The sequence below is a fragment of the Chinchilla lanigera genome, unplaced genomic scaffold, assembly GCF_000276665.1.
Source record: "Chinchilla lanigera isolate Chin_1 unplaced genomic scaffold, ChiLan1.0 scaffold00047, whole genome shotgun sequence".
Classification (NCBI taxonomy): Eukaryota; Metazoa; Chordata; class Mammalia; order Rodentia; family Chinchillidae; genus Chinchilla; species Chinchilla lanigera.
This window is the reverse complement of record NW_004955448.1, coordinates 10,590,685-10,610,065: the sequence shown is the minus strand read 5'-3', so window position 1 is coordinate 10,610,065 and position 19,381 is coordinate 10,590,685. Positions and strand designations below refer to the sequence as shown.

Here is a 19,381-nt window from a genome sequence, read left to right as displayed (position 1 = left end):
GCGCGCGGGCCGCCGCTTCCGGAGGGGGCGTCCCTCGCTCACGCCCCGCCTCTCGGCCGGCCTGTCTGCGCCAGGCTTTGGGTGCCCTCCCACACCACATCTGAGGCTCGGTTCATAGTCCTCTCAAAAATGAGGCGTAGGACCAGGATGGCTATACCGTCAGTCCACCCTCAGGGAATCTAGTTTCTAGCAGGGTGGGAGAGAAGTCAGGGTTTGGCGGGGTGGGCGCACACGGTCCTGGGAGGAAGGGCTCAGAGTGAACATGCAGCTGAGCAGCAACAATGGGGTCCTGGGGGCAGCAAAGGCTCCTGGGGCAGCGGCACCAGGTCTGAGCGTGAAAGGTCAAGTAGGCATTCGATTCCTTCCATTGGGAAGGAGTGCAAGTACGAGCCCTGGAAACAGGAATCAGGGTGCAGGGAGGTAGGGGCTGGAGGGTCCTTCTGTCCCTGCAGCGTGAGGGGGGACGGAGTGGCCTTGTGGCGAGGTGGTGCACGCCATCCTCAGGAGTGCTTGTTTGGAGGGTGGTGGGAGCCTTGTAGGGTTCTAGGCAGGAGGTGTGGTTGGATTTGTGTGACAGGGAGATCCCTTCAGTCAGAGTGTGGAGGATGGACCCCAGGGGCCAGGGGGGTCGCAGAGGGAGCAGTTGGCAGTGGACAGCCACATCGTCAGGATGGAGACCGAGGGCGGACCCAGTCGATTCTGAGGGCGGCAATAGACCCAAACCAGGTGATGTCTCCGGCGAGAGGGAAAGGAAGGCACAGAGAATGGCCGAATGGAAGTTGTTGCGGATCCTGCAGCAGAGGTTGCTGTAAGTGGGTAGCGAGTTTGGAGCGGACAGGGAAAAGTTGTATTTTGGAGGTGCTGGGTGTGAGGCTCTCGGGGGCTTTTCTGTTCACTCATTTCTGTTGCAAGCATTAGTCACTGTGTGTGTAGGGCAGAGGCGTTGTTTGGCCACCAGCTTGGAGCCTCCAGTGGGCCTGGCTGCACCCAGGGCTGAGTTCAGAGCTGGTTCAGAGCTGTGCTGTGTCGCAGGGGTTTAGGATGGGTCTTAAAGAACTTAAAGTCAGAATGAAGTTGAGTTTATCACAGCTGAGCTATTTCTCCCCTGGAAGGGCTATCTTCAATAGAAAAGTAATTTCTACTACAGAGACGAACGCAGGACCTCTGTTCAGATGAATTTTTGCCATCAGAAACAGTTTCTCGCCCACATTTCTGTGAAACATTTTCCAGATGTATTGTACATACTCTAGCCAAGATGAAACAAGTACTTCCTTTTGCGATAACATTATTTTTCTGTAACAGACAGGCTTTGCCCGTCACTACTACTACACAGTGTCCAGCACTATGTAGAGCTTTTGGCCAATGCTGTAAGGAAAGAAAAAGAAATGAGAGATGCAGACTTTGGAAAGGAAAAGCTAAAACTCAATTTTAGAACGCTAATATATGAAACCAACAAACAAAAAGACAGGCAAAAGATAAACTAGACTAAATAGACCAAGTAATAGAAATAAAAAGAGAAGTCAGTGACTGTGGTGGATTGACTAATGGTCAACTTGTAACACCCAGCTGAGCTGAATCCGCATGGTGCTGGGTGTGGAAGGCCGCCTGGGGATTGTTGGAAACAGCATAAAAGCACAACTGCAGGGGAAGATGGTGCGCTGTTGCTTCTCCTGGAGAAGCGTGCCATGCTGGCTTTCTTAAGGTGAACTTGGCTACTGTCATTGTCGGAGGAGCTCAGGTCCTCGCTGTCGCTGACGATGGCTGCAGTTCTCTTTGGGGGAGCTCTGGTCCTTACTTTGAGTGTCGCTTCCTGGCTCCAGTGCAGATCCCTCAGCCTGCTGGCACAGAGCCTTCATCCCCCTGGCACAGACTTTCTAGCTTCCACCACTGGCCTTTGAACCTTCCCAGTGCAGATACTTGATGCAGACTTGCGTGAGACATTGTCGTGAGCTCTAGGCCTCCAGCTGAACTCACGCAAGTTGCCATGGTGTTCAGGCCCTCAGCTGGATTTTTTGGGTCTCTAATCTGTGGACAGACATCCGTCACTTTATGCATTTGACTCTTTGGGTGAATGTTATAGAATAATCCTATAAATTCTGTGTCCTGTATTAAATCTTTTCCCTTGTGAACCCTGACTACAATAGTAACTTCAGAGGATACCCATGTTATCTTTAAAAAAACAACCAGGCTAGGGATTTAGCTCAGCAGTAGAGTATGAGCTTGGATCTCACTAGGCCCTGGGCTGAATACACAGTACTACAAACATAAAAAAAGAAAATTAAAAATCAACTGAATTTTCCTGCCTTTTCAAAAAATCAATTAGGAAATGCTAAAAAGAAGGTAACATTCACAGTATCAGCTAAACTACAAAGAGATTGACAGAGAGGCAGTGCAGTGGTCAAGCGTAAGCACTTTCAATTATTTGAATCCAGGCTCTGCTACTTACTTGCGGTATATATTTCAAAAGTTAGTTATTTCCTTGGACTCACTTTCCTGATCTGGGAAGTGACGACAATAAAAATACCTGCAGTAAATATAGCGTTGTGACTATGACACAAGTTAGTTTAAATAGGGAAGACTCTGGAGTAAATTTTAGACTTAAAATTTTAAACTTTAGTTTAACTAGGGAAGACTCTGGAGTAAAATTTAGACTTAAAATTTTAAACTTAAAAGGTTTAAGTAAAAATATTGTGTGATTTAATCGAGTAATTCTATATCTTTGAGTGAAAAATCAATATACAAAAAGCTCATGTGTCTTCTAATTAACTTATATATTCAATGGAATACTAATATAAATTATGAATAAATCTGAGAAATTTAGTAATAATTTACATTAAAATGTATGTGTAAGGTTAAAACCCATGGACATCTAAGCTAAACTTGTAAAAGAACATGAACAAGTGGATGATATTTGATGTGGATATGGTTCAAAAACATATTTCAAAGCTATATTAATAATAATAGGGGTATTGGCAAAAGACCAGACATATGGATCATTAAAAAAATAGACAAATTAGAGGTGGATTAATACATATGGGTATTTGGTACAAGATACAAGTGATACTCAGATCACTGAGGAAAGCTTGAAGTGTTTACTAGAAAATCGTCACTACCCCTTCCCTTTCAGGGCCATTGCTAAAGTGGTAGTGGCCAAAACTATGTTCCTTTGTGACTTCTGGCCAAAGCAAGAACTATAAAAGGCATTTCAGTGCACCTGCCTACAATGTCAGGAAGCTTATTCTTCCCATCTTGCCAAAGAGCCAAGATAGAAATATGGTGCCCCATTCGTGCCCGTCTGAAAGGATGGTGAGGTTCAGATTGTGTGAGGACACTATAAAGGCCAGCAAATTGGCCCGGTCCGAGTTTCAGAGGAACAGATATGTCATCTACACTGGGTGGGGCCAGGGGGAAAGGCGAATGGGACAGCCATTCTTGTGGGCATTCACTCTAGTAAAGTGTTTATCACCGGGCTGAACCTGGACAAAGATCATGAAAAGATCCTTGAAGTGAAAGGCAAACTTCTCTAAGTAGGAAAGGAAAAGAGCAAATATAAGGAAGAAACAATTAAGGAGATGCAGGAATAAAATAATTTTAGATTCAACTTTCTTTTCTCCTTTCCTTCTGCTTTCCCTCCTCCTCCTTTTTCTTCTTCCATAGGGTTTCCCACTGTTGTCCAGGCTGGTCGTGAACTTCTGGGCTTTCTGCCTCAGTGTAGCTAGAGCTACAGACCTGTGCAACCCTGCTCAGCTATTCCCGATAAATAGACAAGTTCAGAGTCATAGGCCCTGAACAGAAAACTTTGAACTATATGTTTGGTGCCATAAATTAGGGTAGCAGCCCATCCTTGGAAGAAGTGCAATCCTAACGGGGCTTGTGATAAACTGAAACTGTAGATCTGCCCCTGTAAGTCAGTGCTGTAGATGTTAGGGTCGTTCATAACATAATAAGGACTTTGCTTTCAGTTTTCTTGTCATTCTAGTCTGCAGCTGTCACTGAATTTGAGCATAGGAGCTGGTGCCTGCAAGACACCAGACAACTGGGGATCCAGTACAGCTCTGGTTGTGCCACCAGGTACATAGGGGAGCTTTCTATTCCTTCGTACATACCAAGCCCCAGCATGACACACTGGGGAACCTGGTTCTATGGAGCTCTTTTTTCTTCAGCGAAAATTGTCTCAGAGCAGAAGGAAAAGTAGTGAGTGAGCTGAGCTGGAAAAGGCTTTAGACCTAAAGGAACTTTGAACCTCTGATCAAAAGACCTAAGTTGTAGCCCATTTCTGCTATTTGATAGTTGAATAGGCTTAGATAAACCACTTCCTTTTCTAATTTTATACATATTTGCAAAATGGAGATAATTATCCTTGGTTGTTCTAGCTTTGTGATGCAGATCAGATGATATAATGAACAGGTAATATTTTTGTAAGTAGCAGAGTGTCTTCAGAATGAGCTACCCTTCTACAGTGTGAATGTAATTATTACGTGTGGACTAAGGCACACATACTAGTTTTTTCCATAACCGCCCCTTTGCACTTTTTGAAATTTTAAGTGGTAACTTCCAAGTGGGAGGAGGAGTTAGAATCCTAAATATTTACAACATAATTTCTACAGGTAGTATCCATGTGTTCTCTGTACTGTCTTGAAGAACTTCAAAAATATTGACAGTGGGAGTCAAGGAAAAAAATCATGGAAAGATGCTATTTATTACTTATGTAAATAACATTCTCTTTGCTGTTAACACATATTCATCTCAAAAACCCCATGACAGGCAGAAGATATGGACTCTATCACTGTGGCAACAAAGGAAGGGAACAAATATTGCCTGGTAGGGTTTGCTTTTGACCAGGCAGATGATCATTTGTGGACTCCCAACCGTGAAACTTCTTATTTTTGGATATGTTCAGCCCTGGCTACCAGGAAGCATGTGGAAATGTGATCCTTCAGAGACTGGGAGCTTTGAAAAGGAAGGGACAGTCACGTCTAAGCTTTTTCCTTTGTTATCTTGAAACTTGAAATTCTTGCATACGGTCATACTAGGAAATGCACCTGCTTCACATTTAAGTTTTTAACTCAGGACATTATTAATTAATGAATTATTTCAGTGTCTGATTCGTTAAGGGAATTTTGAGGCCATTGCTATGACACCATCATTAAGACATTTAAATTTCTTCATATAAATTATCTGCATTTCAAAACCTAATCAATATTTCATTCTCTTATTATAGGGCTTTGATGCTGCCGGTACTCACTTTTACAGATGAAAGTCTAGATTTGCGCAGTAATACAGAAATTGGAATTATCTAATTTAAGAAAGGCTATTATCAAGAACTCAACCAATAACAGATGCTGGCGGGGCTGTGGGGACAAAGGAATCCTTCTTCACTGTCGGTGGGAGTGTAGACTGGTGCAGCCACTGTGGAGATCAGTGTGGAGACTCCTCAGAAAACTAGGACTAGGGGTTCCATTTGACCCAGATATTACCCTGGGTATCTTCCCCAAATAATTGAAAGCATCATACCACAGTAATATATGCACACTTTTGTTTATAGTGGTGCAGTTAGTTTTAGCTAAATCTTGGAAACAGCCCAAATGCCCTCCACCAATGAATGGATAAAGATGTGTTTTTTTTTTTATACAAGGAGTACTACTCTGCCATAAAGAAGGACAACCTGGAGACATTTCTAGGTAAATGGATGCACCTTCTTGAGGCCCTACTCTTCAGTGAAATAAATCCCACACGTGTAAATGCTGAATTGTTTCTCTGGTGTGCAAACTGGAAGTGTAAATAAGGACCAAGATGTATAATAGATATCATGAAATAGGAAGAAAATGTTCGAATGGGAAGGGGAACGGGGTGGAGGAGGGGAAAGAAAGGAAGGAAAAAGAAAAAAATGAGAAAAGAAAAAAGTGGAAACAAAACTTTTGTAAATAAACAGGGATAGAGGGGTTGAAGGGAGGGTAGGGCAAGGGGCAAATAAGAGTCCAGTTATGTCATGTACTGGTACAAATTCCTTATGATGAATGTGATCATTATGTGTATCTAAAATGGACCAAAAACTTAATTAATTAAAAAAAAGAATTACCCGACCGGGAATGTAGCTCAGAGGCACAGTGCCTTCCTGGCAAGTGCGGGGCTTTGCGTTCAATTCTTGGTACCAAAAAAGAAAAAAAAAAAAAAGCCCCTTCAAAAGCCCTTTAAAAAAGGAATTATCTAGTTTCAAACTGCTAGTTTCAGCCTGCTAAGTCAGGGGTTTACTACTAGCTTGGGCTGATTTTCTAGTGATTATTTTGATACTAGCCATATTGGAAATAAATTATCAACTAGTTTCCCTTGCATAAACTTTGAAATTCACTGCTGTATTTAATCTATTAATTTTGCAAGTATGGATTAATAAAAATGAACTACATCGTATTTAACTAATAGTAATTAAAAACCAGGGACTGCAATTGCTCTGTATTCCTCATTTTCAATAGCCAGCCAGCGAGGCAGAGAACAAACCTTCAGCAAATGGATGTCATAATTACTTGTTTCTAAGATATCTATGCACATAGCAAATATAAGAACGGGCTATATTCTCAACAAAAAGTGTCCACAGTGTGTGTGATTGAGAAGAAAGAAGATTCTGGTTTCCTAGAAAACAATATTGTGGCCTATGTTGATTCTTATTCTGAATGTCTACACGATGTGCAGTATATTTTTGAAAGGTATTTTTGTCTCAGTGTTTCTTTCTATAAATGGAATACTTTGGTATTTCCGCAGCTCCCCTCCTTCCCCAGCAGGTTAACAATGTTCCAACTCAGTGCTCCAGGGACTGTGTCATGCAAGTATGTGTGTGAGTCTGAAACTGAAAGATGAATGAAGCATTCAGAGACTTCATCTTCGAAAAAGACATTCACAGTGTTTATACTTTTTACAGGCACTGATATTTATAAACTTAACAAATTTAATCATGCTGCTACAAGCTTTCAAGTACATGTTGGACAATAAAGATTGAAGTTGCTTTCTTAAGTCACCAATAGCTGCTACAGAAATGTTGGACTAAAACTCTTCATACATTTGTCCTGTGTAGATTTTTTTTGTCATTATTTTTCAGGTAGACATTTTTAGGCTCTGAAGATCATGTGAGGGCCGGAGGTGTAGCTCAGTGATTGCTTAGCTTGTGCAAACCCCTGGGTTCACTCCCTAGCACTGGAAGAGAAAAAGAGAAAAGATCAGGTGGACCAGAGCAAACTGTTTGATTTACGTGACTATTCATTGTCAAAATTCATTGGGATGCTTTAATTGTGTTTGGTAATGCATGTTTGTTCCCAGCTTTATTTGCCAGTGCTTAACCATTTGGGCAATGAAGTCGAACCAGGTCACATTTTCTCACACTTAATCTCAGGCTAACTGTAAATGATACTTGTAAAGTTTGAATGAAATCCTGTTTAAGTATGAAGAAAAGCAATTGTTCCAAAATTGAAAGTGTTCACTTTGTGATAAATGATAGATTCTAAGAAAAAAAAGAAATACTTAGCTGCACTCATAATTAAAGAAAAGCATATCAAAATTAATAGATTTTAAATTATAATTTGCAAAACCGAAAAATTTGAAGGTTTATAGGGTATGTGAGGGTACGTGGAAACAGGTCGCCACTTCCTGTTGGAGGGAATGTGATCTAATGTGATCATTTTGGAGGATCAGTTGGTAACAGCTATCAACACTTTTGTTCAACAATTCCGGTTCTAGAAAGTCGTCCTGTGAAACTGCTGCATCTATCCATAAAACTACCATTTTTTTCAAGTGCCAAAAGACTTGAAACACTCTAAATGTCTATTTATTAGTAGGACACTGTTTTTTTTTAAAAAAAGCATAATTCATCTTTTCAAGGGATGGCTTTGCAACTAATTTAAAGGGTGAAATATATTTGCATATGTGATAGGGAAAGTTTTCATGATGTGAAAAGTCAAGTGAAAAATCATGCCAGTAGAACTTAATTGTCATCCCGACTAGATTAGCAGGCCCTCGGAGAGGTGACTGGATTGTGGGGCGCTGTTCTCATCGGTGAGTGAATCCATTCTGTTGTAGCTGCATGTGCTGGAGGAGGTGGGTCCCTGGGGTGCACCTCCTGAGGGTTTATCTCCTGGTGACGCTCTTCCTGTGCTGTGCTTCCCGTGTACCAAAGGAAAGCACCTTTGCTCCACCATGCCTTTGCCATGATGTCTTTGTTTTGGAGCCACTCAACTATGGACTGAAACCCCTAAAATTATGATATTTTCCCCAGCAGTGGGAAAGCTGACCAATGCAACCAGTCTATAATTTGCCCATGAATAAAATATGTACATATAGACATCTACAAATAGAGCTGTTATATATGTACCCCTGATCTTGAGATTACAGGAAATCAGTGATGGTTGCCTCTGGCGAAGGAGATTGAAATTCAAAGTTGAAGGAAAACTTGCTTTTTATCGAATATACTCCTGGACTATTTGAATTATTTAACACAGAAATGTGCTGTGGCTTCATTTTGGTTTTGCTTAGTTTTTTTTTTTTTTTTTTTTTTTTGCTTGTTTTGTTTTGCATTTTAAAAGATCACCTAATGGTTGGTGATGTAAACTGTTAAGACAGCTCCTGCTGGACCATGTGACAGCTTTGAACAGAGAATTTCCTCAGGTTGCAACATTCTTGCAAGATTTACCATACAAACACAAGCCTGTAAGTGGATTAACTCTCGCTACCAAGGCGGGATCTTCGCGGCTCCCTCCCTTCCTCCGTCTACCATTCATCCTTCCATCCTTACTCTGCTTTGCAAACCCTTTGCATATACATGTATGCACATTTAGATTTAGTAAAAGGCAAAAGACTTATACGATCTGAAAAGAAACCAGAGTATATTGCACATTTCAATTTAAATATATCATTTTAACTCTATTATGTATACCAACACAATGTCACTGGCTAGAACATTTCTAGCTTGAACCCTTATAAGTGTGGAAACAACATGGATTTTGCAGTCCTAAGCTAAAATTTAGGTCTTAGCACTTTCTAACTGGGCAATCTTGGGGAATTTATTTAACCTTTCTGAATTTCTGTATAATAGGGGAAAAAAGCCTACATACTGGGGTTGCTGGGAGCAGTCACTGGGTAACATATACATAATGAAGGTAGAATACATATAACATTGCCTCTAGTAGGTTGCTGGTTCCCTTTTGTGGCACTGACCGCTAAACAATGTCTGGTGGGGCTTTAAATAATCCCTCAAGGGCCCATCATGTGCCTCACCAGTGAGTATTAGTAATACTATGGTTCCGTTTGAGTATTACTAATATTAGGAGGCTATTTGGGCCCTTAATTTTTTTTCTCTTTTTGAACGTGAGATAGATTAGATTTCTTTTTAAAATTTTTTGATTTTAAAGAAAGAAAACCAAAAACCAAAAATCAAAACCAAAGAACAAAATTCTCAAACAATATGATAGGAGGGTAACAATGATTAATACCTTCCATGTTGTTATCTTTAAATTAGTTACTCAGAGTATGAGATATCAGCATTTAGTTGTCCAAACAATATTAGCACAAACCTATCTTTTCAATGAACTGAGAGAAATTACTAGTATAACTATCTCAGCTATCTTATATATATATATATATGTATATTTTTTCTTTTTGTTTTTCCCTTCCTTCTTTTTTCCCATTCCCCCAAACCAGTTTCTCTTTCCTTTTGAAGTTTCTTCCCATTTTACAAGTGGGCTCTCAATGTTTAAGGAAATATTTCTAGCCAAAGTCATCTTTTTTTTACTGCTTTTTTTTTTTTTTTTTTTTTTAAAGAAATGAAGACCGCTATGGTGGGCTCTGAATTCCAATATACATTTACCCAGCCCAGTGAGACTAAGTTCAGTTTACCTTACTTAATTCCTCACCCACTCTTTGTTCTGCTTACCTAACTGCTGCCTGTTCTGCTTACCAATTGGAAAATATGTACACACAGAAAGGAGCTCATTCTATTTTATTTAGCTGTCTACTTTCTATTGCTCCAGGGTCTTGGCATCTGGAATCCTGGTTTCTTTGGTGGCCCTGACTGTCAATTTTTTTCTGTCCATTGAACCTCTTGAAAACATGTTTATCTTTTCTGCCTCTTACCAACCACTTTCTGCTCAGCTTCCCAATCCTTCCACCTATGCTAGTATGGTTGCTTGTGACTCTGCAAATAGGGAGGGCCAGAGTGTCAGGCTAACTCAGCGAGTTGCCCTTCTTTCAGGTATCCTGACCCCTCAAGCCCTGGCTGCCTAGATAGCTCCTAATGCATTCAGAGTTTTTTTAAAAAATGGCTCCTCTTGTTGTTCTGCTGGGAGAATATTCCCACCACAAGCTAGCCTGTCCTGTAGAAATGGAATACTTTTTTTTTGATGTATTTTAACTTTTTTCTGCAGAGCTGGGGATTAAACCCATAGCCTCACACATGCTAGGCAAGCCCTCTACCACTGAGATACATGCCTAACCCAGAAGTGATTAAATACAGCATACGCTCAAAGTCCCAAAGGTAAGGCTTCAACTTTACTAACTAGCAGAGTTCTGATAGAGTGATAATGATAAACTAAGCCTGATATCACTATTACACTCAGTTTTTTACAGATGAGGAAACTGAGGAACAGGGAGTCTGTATCAGTCACCGAAAGGAGTATTGCTGGTAAGTAGCAGGGCTAGGATTTGAATTCATGTAGTATGACTGTTAAAGTCATTGTCTTATTAGAAAGGTAGATTAGCAACAAAGTCTCATAGTTGAGAAAGCAACATGGGAATCTCCTTTCCCCCAAATCTGAAACAAGCAATGAAAAATACACAAAAGAACCTTCATACCATAGCATCTCTCAGGAATGCACGGAATCTTTGTCCATTTGCTTACCCTACAGGTCTCAGAGAACTGGGCACACGGACAATCATAATAAAATGGTTTGGTTTTCGATGAGAGCTGTGGTCTGAAGCTATATTTTGCCACTTGTCCTTTCCATGTGGGTTTTGTGTGTGCACACGTGCTTGTGTGTGTGTATTATTGCAGGCATTTATGAAAATGAAGTTTAGGGCTGAACGTAGATAGCAAGGAAGTAGTTCCAGGCAACATCTAACGTGCTTTGCTTGTGTAGTTGTGATCCTCACTGTGGCCTGGGGAAAAGGCCTATGTCTTTTCACTGTTGAGGTTCTAGGCAACTCTAAGATAGAATTTTTCCCTAATCTGTGTCACTGGAGCAGTTAACCATCTTTTCTGCCCAAAAAATGTTGCCTAGGAATGTGGAATAAACCCATTTGTTTATTATCCTATACTTCTGTTTATTTGAAGACAGACTGAATGGGAAATCTACAAGGTCTGATGATGCTGATCTCAGAGAAAGGAGGAAAGATAGGCTGTATGTGGGCATATTTGTACCTCAGAAAGGTAAGGGTGGAATCAATTTTCAGTTCCTAAATGCTTCCTTTAGGAACAAAACTTTTCATTTAGTAGATTCCCAGAGAAGAAAGCCTAGGTGAAAGAAGCAGCTGGGACCTTTCCTGATACTCTATGAGTCTCGTTTACTTTACTGTTTTTACAGTGTGAAATGGCCCAGTGTTTTTCGCCTAAATAATGATAAAAATTTACCCAATGTCAGGGAATTCTAGAGAGTTTAGAAGAAAAAAATTAGTTCATTCATTGCCTGGTATTAATATAGTTTTAGACAATGAGCATGAAACAGTTTGGGGTGGTTTCTCTCTAGACGCTGAATGTTGATGTTCCCGCATCAAATAAATATGTAGCTCTATAAAAGACTGAACAAATTACTCTTGTAATGCAATAAAAACTGATGTTTTATATTTAAATTGAGCTAAGCTAATTTTGTGCTATTGTTTCAGGGCATCTATCTGACAAATAAATATCTTCTTACAAGTGATTTCGTTTCTCTTGGCATCATCTCAATCAAAAATTTTGAGACAGTCAAAATTTTACTGACCTCTACAGAACCTCAGCAAGACTTTCAAACTGAGTAATTTTTCTCTGTTAAATTACACAGGAATATTCCTTTTTTAGAGGCTCACACTGTTGATCTCTTTTGGGGAGCTGAGGATTTTTGGGGGGCAGACTGATGCCTCTTAGCCCGTTGATGATGATGAACTGTGAGGCTGGTTATGTTGATTTCGTGTCTTGCTGGAAAAACATATTTTCCAAATTGGAGTCATTTCCCCTTCAAAAAATCTGCTTCCTGAGGAACGGATAAAAAAGTTCTGGTATTTTTGTATAATGGAATATCACTCAGCTGTAAAGAAAGACAAACTTGAGGCTTTTATAGACAAATGGACGCAACTAGAGACCATACTCATAAATGAAATAAATCAGACCCGCATGTGTAAACACCGTACTGTCTCACTATTGTAAGAACCTGAAAGAGTGAATAAAATCTAGCGGGTACAATCACCATACTGTCTCACTATTGTAAGAACCTGAAAGAGTGAATAAAATCTAGGGGGTACAATCGATATTGTGAAATGAAAAGAAACTGCTCAAAAGGAAAGAACAACTGGGATGAGGGAAAAGAGAAAAGAAAGAAGGGGAAAAATATGCATATATGTATACCCAGGTTAGCTAACCTAGTTGTACTACTGACTTTTATTGCTTTATTGAAAGGAACAGTTAATGTTTAATTCTTTGATCAATCTTGCATATCTATATTTGTTTATCTGAGTAACCAATTTGAAGATATCAATATGTAATGTAACAACCATTGTTAACTTCCTATCACCTTGTCTGAAATTCTGTACTACTTGTATTGTTTTTGTGCTATTTTGTGAATGTATGTGTGTTTGTTAATGTTTTTATTCATCTTTAAAATAAAAAAGTCTGCTTCTCTTGAAATAATAAAGACAAATATACCATTATCAAAATAATATGTGGAAGGAAAGAGATCTTTCCATGGTAATGTTTATTTCCAGTAGTAATTAAATAGACTACTATTTTTAGCTTTTTTTTTTTTTTTTTTTTTTGTCTTTTTGAGACAAGAGCTCGCTATGCAGTTCAGACTGGTCTTGAGCTCACTTTGTAGCCCAGGCTGGTCTCAAACTGCAATGATCCTCCTGCCTCAGCCTCCCGAGTGCTGGGATTGCAGTTGTGCGCCACCGCACCAGGATAGGTTTTTTTTTTTTTGAGACAGGGTCTCACTATGTAGCTCAGATGGCCTTGAACTCAGTGTGTAATCTAGGCAGACCTCAGATTCACAGTGATCCTCAGCCTCCTGAGTGCTGGGTTTACAGACACATGCTACCACGCTTGGCAATAGGCTACTATTTTTAGAATACTGAGACTTTGCATGTGAATAGAATAGTTGATTATCTTTAGCTATATTGCAGTTTTATTCAACAGGGAAGCTTGGTACTTTTTCCAACTGTGTTTAGGGGATTTTGCACCCAAATAGTACTCTAGCCAGGAGTGATTTGGGGAAGGATGCTATTGCTGGTTACTAGTAACAATTCTTAGCACTTACTGAGCATGTGTTATATGCCACGGACTCCTCTGCACAATTTTACATTGTCTTTTTATTGAATCCTCATAAACTTTATAATCTGGGTGCCATTATTATTCCTATTTTATAGATGGGGAAAGTTGCGCTTTAGTGAGTTTAAGTAACTTTTCTCAAATAGTAGAGCCCGCAGCTGAACCCAACATATCTTTGCTTCTCTCTTAAAATGTAGCGGGGTAGGAGGACCTGGAGGAGAGGAAAGCACTGTTAGGAGAATCTCCTGCCTGCACCAGAATTTGGGTAGCTCCTTGTAGAAGTGGCTCCCCAGTGACACATTCCGGGGTTCTGGTTGCTCCCCTCTTCTGGAGTTATTTTCCAGTTCTTCTCATATTCAACAAAGACTTGAACAAAATGAACAAAAAGTAATGGAAAAAGTTTATTTGAAAAAGAAAAATCTGCCTCTTTGGAGTGAGCTTGGGCGGAGTAAAAGAGGAAAAAGCAAGATAAAACAACACCCCGGAGAAAGCAGGGTGGGCTGTTGTGAGGGAAGACACGACACCAAACTCTCTTAGGGTCTGAGTCCTTCTATACCTTTCAGATCTCGAGGAGACCCGCAAGAACTTCTCCCCCCGGGTCTTGAAAGGTGGTGCTGGGGTCCCAGGCTTAGCTCAGGTCGGGTCTGGGCTGTCCTACTGAAAACCTCCAAGTTCTCAAGTCCACAAATGAGGCTTAGGGAACCGTTTTGCTCATGTGTTCTGGGATTTCATGGGTCACACCTTAAACTCCTACCCAGTATCAGTGAACCCAACCGTGGTGAAAGTGTTCTTGAAATACATAAAAGCCTTTAGTTGTGTGTATTTTCACCAAATAATTCCACTTCTAAGGCTCAAGTTTAAGGTATTAATGAAATGGTTGGACAATAATTATGTACAAGAATCTTTCCTGCATCCTTATTTACAAAATTGTATAGTGTAGGTTGGGTTAGAAGTGGGAAACAGGCTGTGTTCTTTTCTAACTGCACACTCAGGTCTGAGCACTTCGGGGCCCAGATATGTAGGTTTCTTTCCCTCTAACCGGGAAGTTGTGAGGCGGACACTAACTGACAATATCTTTTTAGTCATGTCTGGTTGTTTAGTTGTGTTTAATCCCTTACTAGCCGGTGTCCTACACTACAGTGTACATTCCAGGGACTGTCTCCATTTCACTTGTCACTGTACTCCCAGTGTATGAGACCGTGGTTGATGCATAGTACTGTAGTTACAAGGGCCAGAACCTGAGTGATTTAGTTTAATTATTTTATTTATTTACTTTTTTTTTTTTTTTTTTTTTTTTTTGGTTTTTCTCCGGTACCAGGAACCGAACTCACGACCTTGCGCTTGCCAGGCAGGTGCTTTGCCGCCGCTGAGCTAAATCCCCAGCCCCTTTATTTATTTACTTGGTACTGGGACTCAAACTCAGGACCTTGTGCTTGCTAGTTTAATAATTTTAATGGCTTTATTTTTTTTTAAAATCAGGCTATACTTTGTTCCATAAAATAGAAGTATTCCAGTGAGCTGAGTGGGAGAGTTTAGTTTTATCAAAAGAAAAAAGAAAATGGTTGAAGAAAGCAGAAACAAACAACCAAAAAAGGCAGATTGGTCATTTCAGGATTACTTTGTAAGGAAATACACAAAATGATACATAACTTTAGTTAACTCTATTTATTAGAATTTATTTTGAGGACCTAACAATGCAGGTAAGAAATGATATGCATAATAAGGTTAGTCACACTATTTATGGTAACATAGAAAACAGAGCTATCTAACCGTCCACTAATGTTACATTGTGGTAAGTCAAGTAAAGGGGCATTATGATATATGGATCAATATGAAAAGAGTTTATGAAATAGTAGGAGGTGGAGCAAATTAATTCTGGAACGGTATATATGGAATGATTGCATTCTAATAAGATTTGACCCAATTCTGCTTGTATCTTTGCATATAGTAATACGTGGAAAGATATTTGGCAAAATATTAACAGTGCATGGGATTTGGGTGATATGAACAAGATTTGGGGGAATTTCTACTGATCTTATATATTCTTGTGTAATTTTTAAAACCAGCTTCCTTGGAGAGGTGATGACGATTTGCCTGGGAGTGTCATCTCTGTCCCTGTGGCTGGAGCCTGTGCTATATCTGCAACATCATTTCAAGCATCAAGGAAACTTCCTAAAGATGACCTGGAGGCATTAGTCTAAGGAGGGTGTAAAAAATAAATATATGAATTTACACTTTAAGCAAAGCCGATAGAACTCTTTTGCAAGTGAAAGGAGCTTTTTAGAGTTTATTCTAGTTCGCTCTATGTCAAAACAGCCCCCTCTCCACTGACCACACTTCCTGTGGAAGGCTTATGTCACAGTCCCCACAGGGAGGGCCACAGGCTTCCCAATTTAGAACTCTGTCTGATCTTGCAGACCAGAGAGCAGCTGCGTCCTAACTGATCTCTCTACTCGCTTCTACCTCTCCGTCCAGTGCAGTGAGCTATAGCAGCATTCTGTGACGTTGGAGAGAGCCCAAGTTCAAAGCAGGAGTCTCAGGTTTTCCACATACATTCCTTGGCTTCCCTTTCTAACCTCATCCTCAGTCACTCTTTTCTTCACATGTCATCTGACCAGGTCTCACTGTGCTTTCTTAGTCAATAATGCCTGTCTTGCTCTTTCTCTGGAATTCCTTCCTCTCTAGGACTCCTTCACTTCATGCGCACCTCACAGCTGAATTTTCCTCCCACCCCCCAGAGAGCTACCTCCTAGAAGAGCCATAGAAGCATGAACTTGCTGCCTGCACAGTAAGTTTGCTTCTTAGAAAATTGTCTTCCCCTTAGTTATGTATTAGGTGTGTATGACTGGTAAAGCGTTTGGGCACAGGAAAGGTTTCTCATGATCTCTTGCATTATCCACGGCACCTATTTATTTATTCATTCAGTAAGGCTGTAATTGTAAACTGAGCAGTGAATGAAAGATTCAGAACTCTGAGAGACAAATATAATTCAAAAGTATTTTCTCAGAGAATTCTTTGCGTTATCTGCTCAAGGTAAGATAAATGATAATCAGTAGTTTTTGCTGTTTTTTTTTCTTTTTGTCCCGAAGACCCATGTGGAAACAATCTCTTAACTCCTTGTTTATAATTGGATGGATTCTCAAAAGACACTCAATTAGAACTTTTCTCATTTAGTTACCAAAAGGCCAACTTACTCAATTTTTATTGTAAATATCACAAATTAGCAAGCATGCATAATTTATCAAGACAGAACAAAATATAAAATTTTGCAAACTGTCTTACATTTGTTTTAATTCCCTTCTGGTAGCACACAAATTATGTTTGGGAACGGAATATCTTGCATCCATAGTCTACATCATTCTTCACAAGAATTATTGTGTATAAATAGCCAAGACTTTTGGTCTGTGAGTGTAGGATTTAAAAAAAATACAATTATCCTTCTTGTTTTTTTTTTTTTTCTGGGGAAACTGGCCACAGAGAGTCACGAATTTGTAGTGTTAAGGATATAAATGTGGGTGCTATTTTCGATGAAGCCAGTAGCAGTTTAAATAAGGCAGACCTCTACCGCTGTAGTGTCCTTTGTTAACAAGGTGTGTGAGTGCAGTGGGTTTGTGGTTTCCTGAGGTTAGGGATCCAGGCTTCTTTTTTCTTGCTCCATCTCAGCGTTCACTTTCCCCAGTCCTGGTGGGAACCATGACTGCTCCACTTTAGCAATAATCTCTACTGTTCTGCCAGTGGGCTGAGAATACGTGGAAGGGGAAAGAATAATCTTTTCCATTGGGAGTACGATCCCCAAATTGCAAACTCCCTTCTGCTCACACCTCTCTGGCCAGAACACAGTCACACAATTACTCCGAGCTGCAAGAAGGACTGAGAAATAGGACCTTTACTGGAGCTACCATATGACCAGCTAAGTACTCTATTCACACATGAAAAAATGAGGGTACATGGATGGGAACAATTGACAGTCTCATCTTTTTGCATAAACAAAGAAGAAGAAGAAGGAGAATAAAAGAATTTGGGAAATGAAGAAATAGGAAGAAAGTGAACAGGAGAAGGAAGAGCCAGATTGCTTTGGTAAAGGTAAACTCTATTGTAAGGCGTCCTCCAATTTTCTGTTGTTCAGTTGGTTCTAGCTTCAGGGAAAGAGAGCTGGGGGAGGCAGGATTTTAGAATACAAGATCTTGCTGAGTTGTCCAGGTTGGTCTTGAATTCATGATCCTTCTGCCTCAGCCTGGTGAGTTGCTGGGTTTATAGGCATGTGTTACCACTCCCTACAAGAATTCATTTCTATTGCTACAATTTACATTGCTATTTAATAAACTTAAACCTACTATTAGACCTTTCCAGTAACTGTAATTATTGAACTTTGTTAGTGGAATAAATATTCATGAGTGCTTTTTGCAAGCCCGAAACTGTGGTGTATGGCAGGCATGCAGAGGAGAACAAGACACATCAGTCCTTGCCTCCAAAGAATGAAAGGGGAGTGAGGGAGTAGATACTAAGTATTTAAGAAATGATTAATTATTAAAAATGAGACTTCCAGGAGCTATAGTAGCCTGAATTGAGTGCTGAGTGTGATAGGTAGAAAGAATGATTTCTGTATTTAAGTCTTTCTGAATCAGGTATCCGAGGACACCCAGGAAGAGAATTTTTATGGATTGCATTGATCCCAAGAATGTTACACTGCAGCAAAAGATCAAGTCTATTTAATTAAATTTAATTAAGCAGTGTGTCTTGAGCACCTACGGTGTGTGAGATCCTGGGCCAGATGCTGGGCTGCAAAACAGAATGAGATTATCTTGCATTTTAAGGGGCTTGTGCTCTCACAAGGAGGGCAGTGCAGTTCAGTGAGCACACACGACTGGAGAGATGTTCGGAAGAGGTAAGGGCACAGGGAAATGAGTTCTAGCTTGGTAAGGTCTCAGAGAACATAGCGTGTTAATCAAGCCATGAACAATGCTGACAGGCTACACGAGTCTTGTAGGAGGACACAGTGGAATAAAAAGCAGAAAACAACATGTTTAAGGACCGAGGTTTAGTCAAATGTAGCCGATGGACTATCATGTGACTCTAGGGGTATGTATGACAATTTTAGAAGGGCAAAAGGCAGATATCTTGGGCCTAATGCTGGGCCTTTGTTTGGTGAGGTGATCAGTTACTTTCTGCTTTTGAAGGCTGGTTATGGAGAGAGCAGCGTCTGAGGGCGAGGATCCGAGAAGTTTGTCTTAGTCATTTTCCTTGTTGCTGGGAAATGCTCAGTACGCACAATTCAAATGAGAAAAAGTTTATTTTGGTTCACAGTTTCAGACAGTTTAGCCCATTCCATGGCTGGTTCACTCTGGCAGGAACAGCAGAACAGCACAGCGGAAGGGCTTGCCATGGAAGAAAGCCACTCCTGACAGAGTGGCCAAGAAGCTGAGAGCAAAGGAAGCGGCTGGGGAGAGAGAGACTCTTGCAGGTCCCCAGGGACCCACCTCCAACCAGGCCCTGTCTCCTAACAGCAAGTCAGCTAGCATCCCCGTAATTCAACCCCTTCCCAAAGTCCTGCCTCTGAACACTAGAGCTCATGGGAGACATCTAGATCTAAATTATAGCAAGTCTTTCAAAACTGGCTAAGCTGCCATGGCAGTGTGCACCTGTAGCCCCAGTTACTTGAGAGAGGGGAGCGTTCAGGCAGGAGAATCACTTGAGCCCAGGAATTCCAGGCCACTTGGGCAGCATGACAAGACCTTGTCTAAAAAAGATTGTCTAGACAGAGGCAGAGGTATAGCAAGAGTTATATTTAAACTCAGCATTAGACTTGAGGTTTATAGGGTATATGTATGTGTGTTGGGGGCACACAGGTGTAGAAAACCATGAGCTTTCAAAATTGAGGACTGGGAGGGTAAG

At 40.5% G+C, this 19,381-nt stretch overlaps 1 pseudogene; it reads left to right on the top strand.

The window, feature by feature from the left end:
* Window positions 1–262: 262 nt before the first annotated feature.
* LOC102021719 lies at window positions 263–3,584 on the top strand (annotated as a pseudogene).
* The last annotated feature ends 15,797 nt before the right edge of the window (window positions 3,585–19,381 follow it).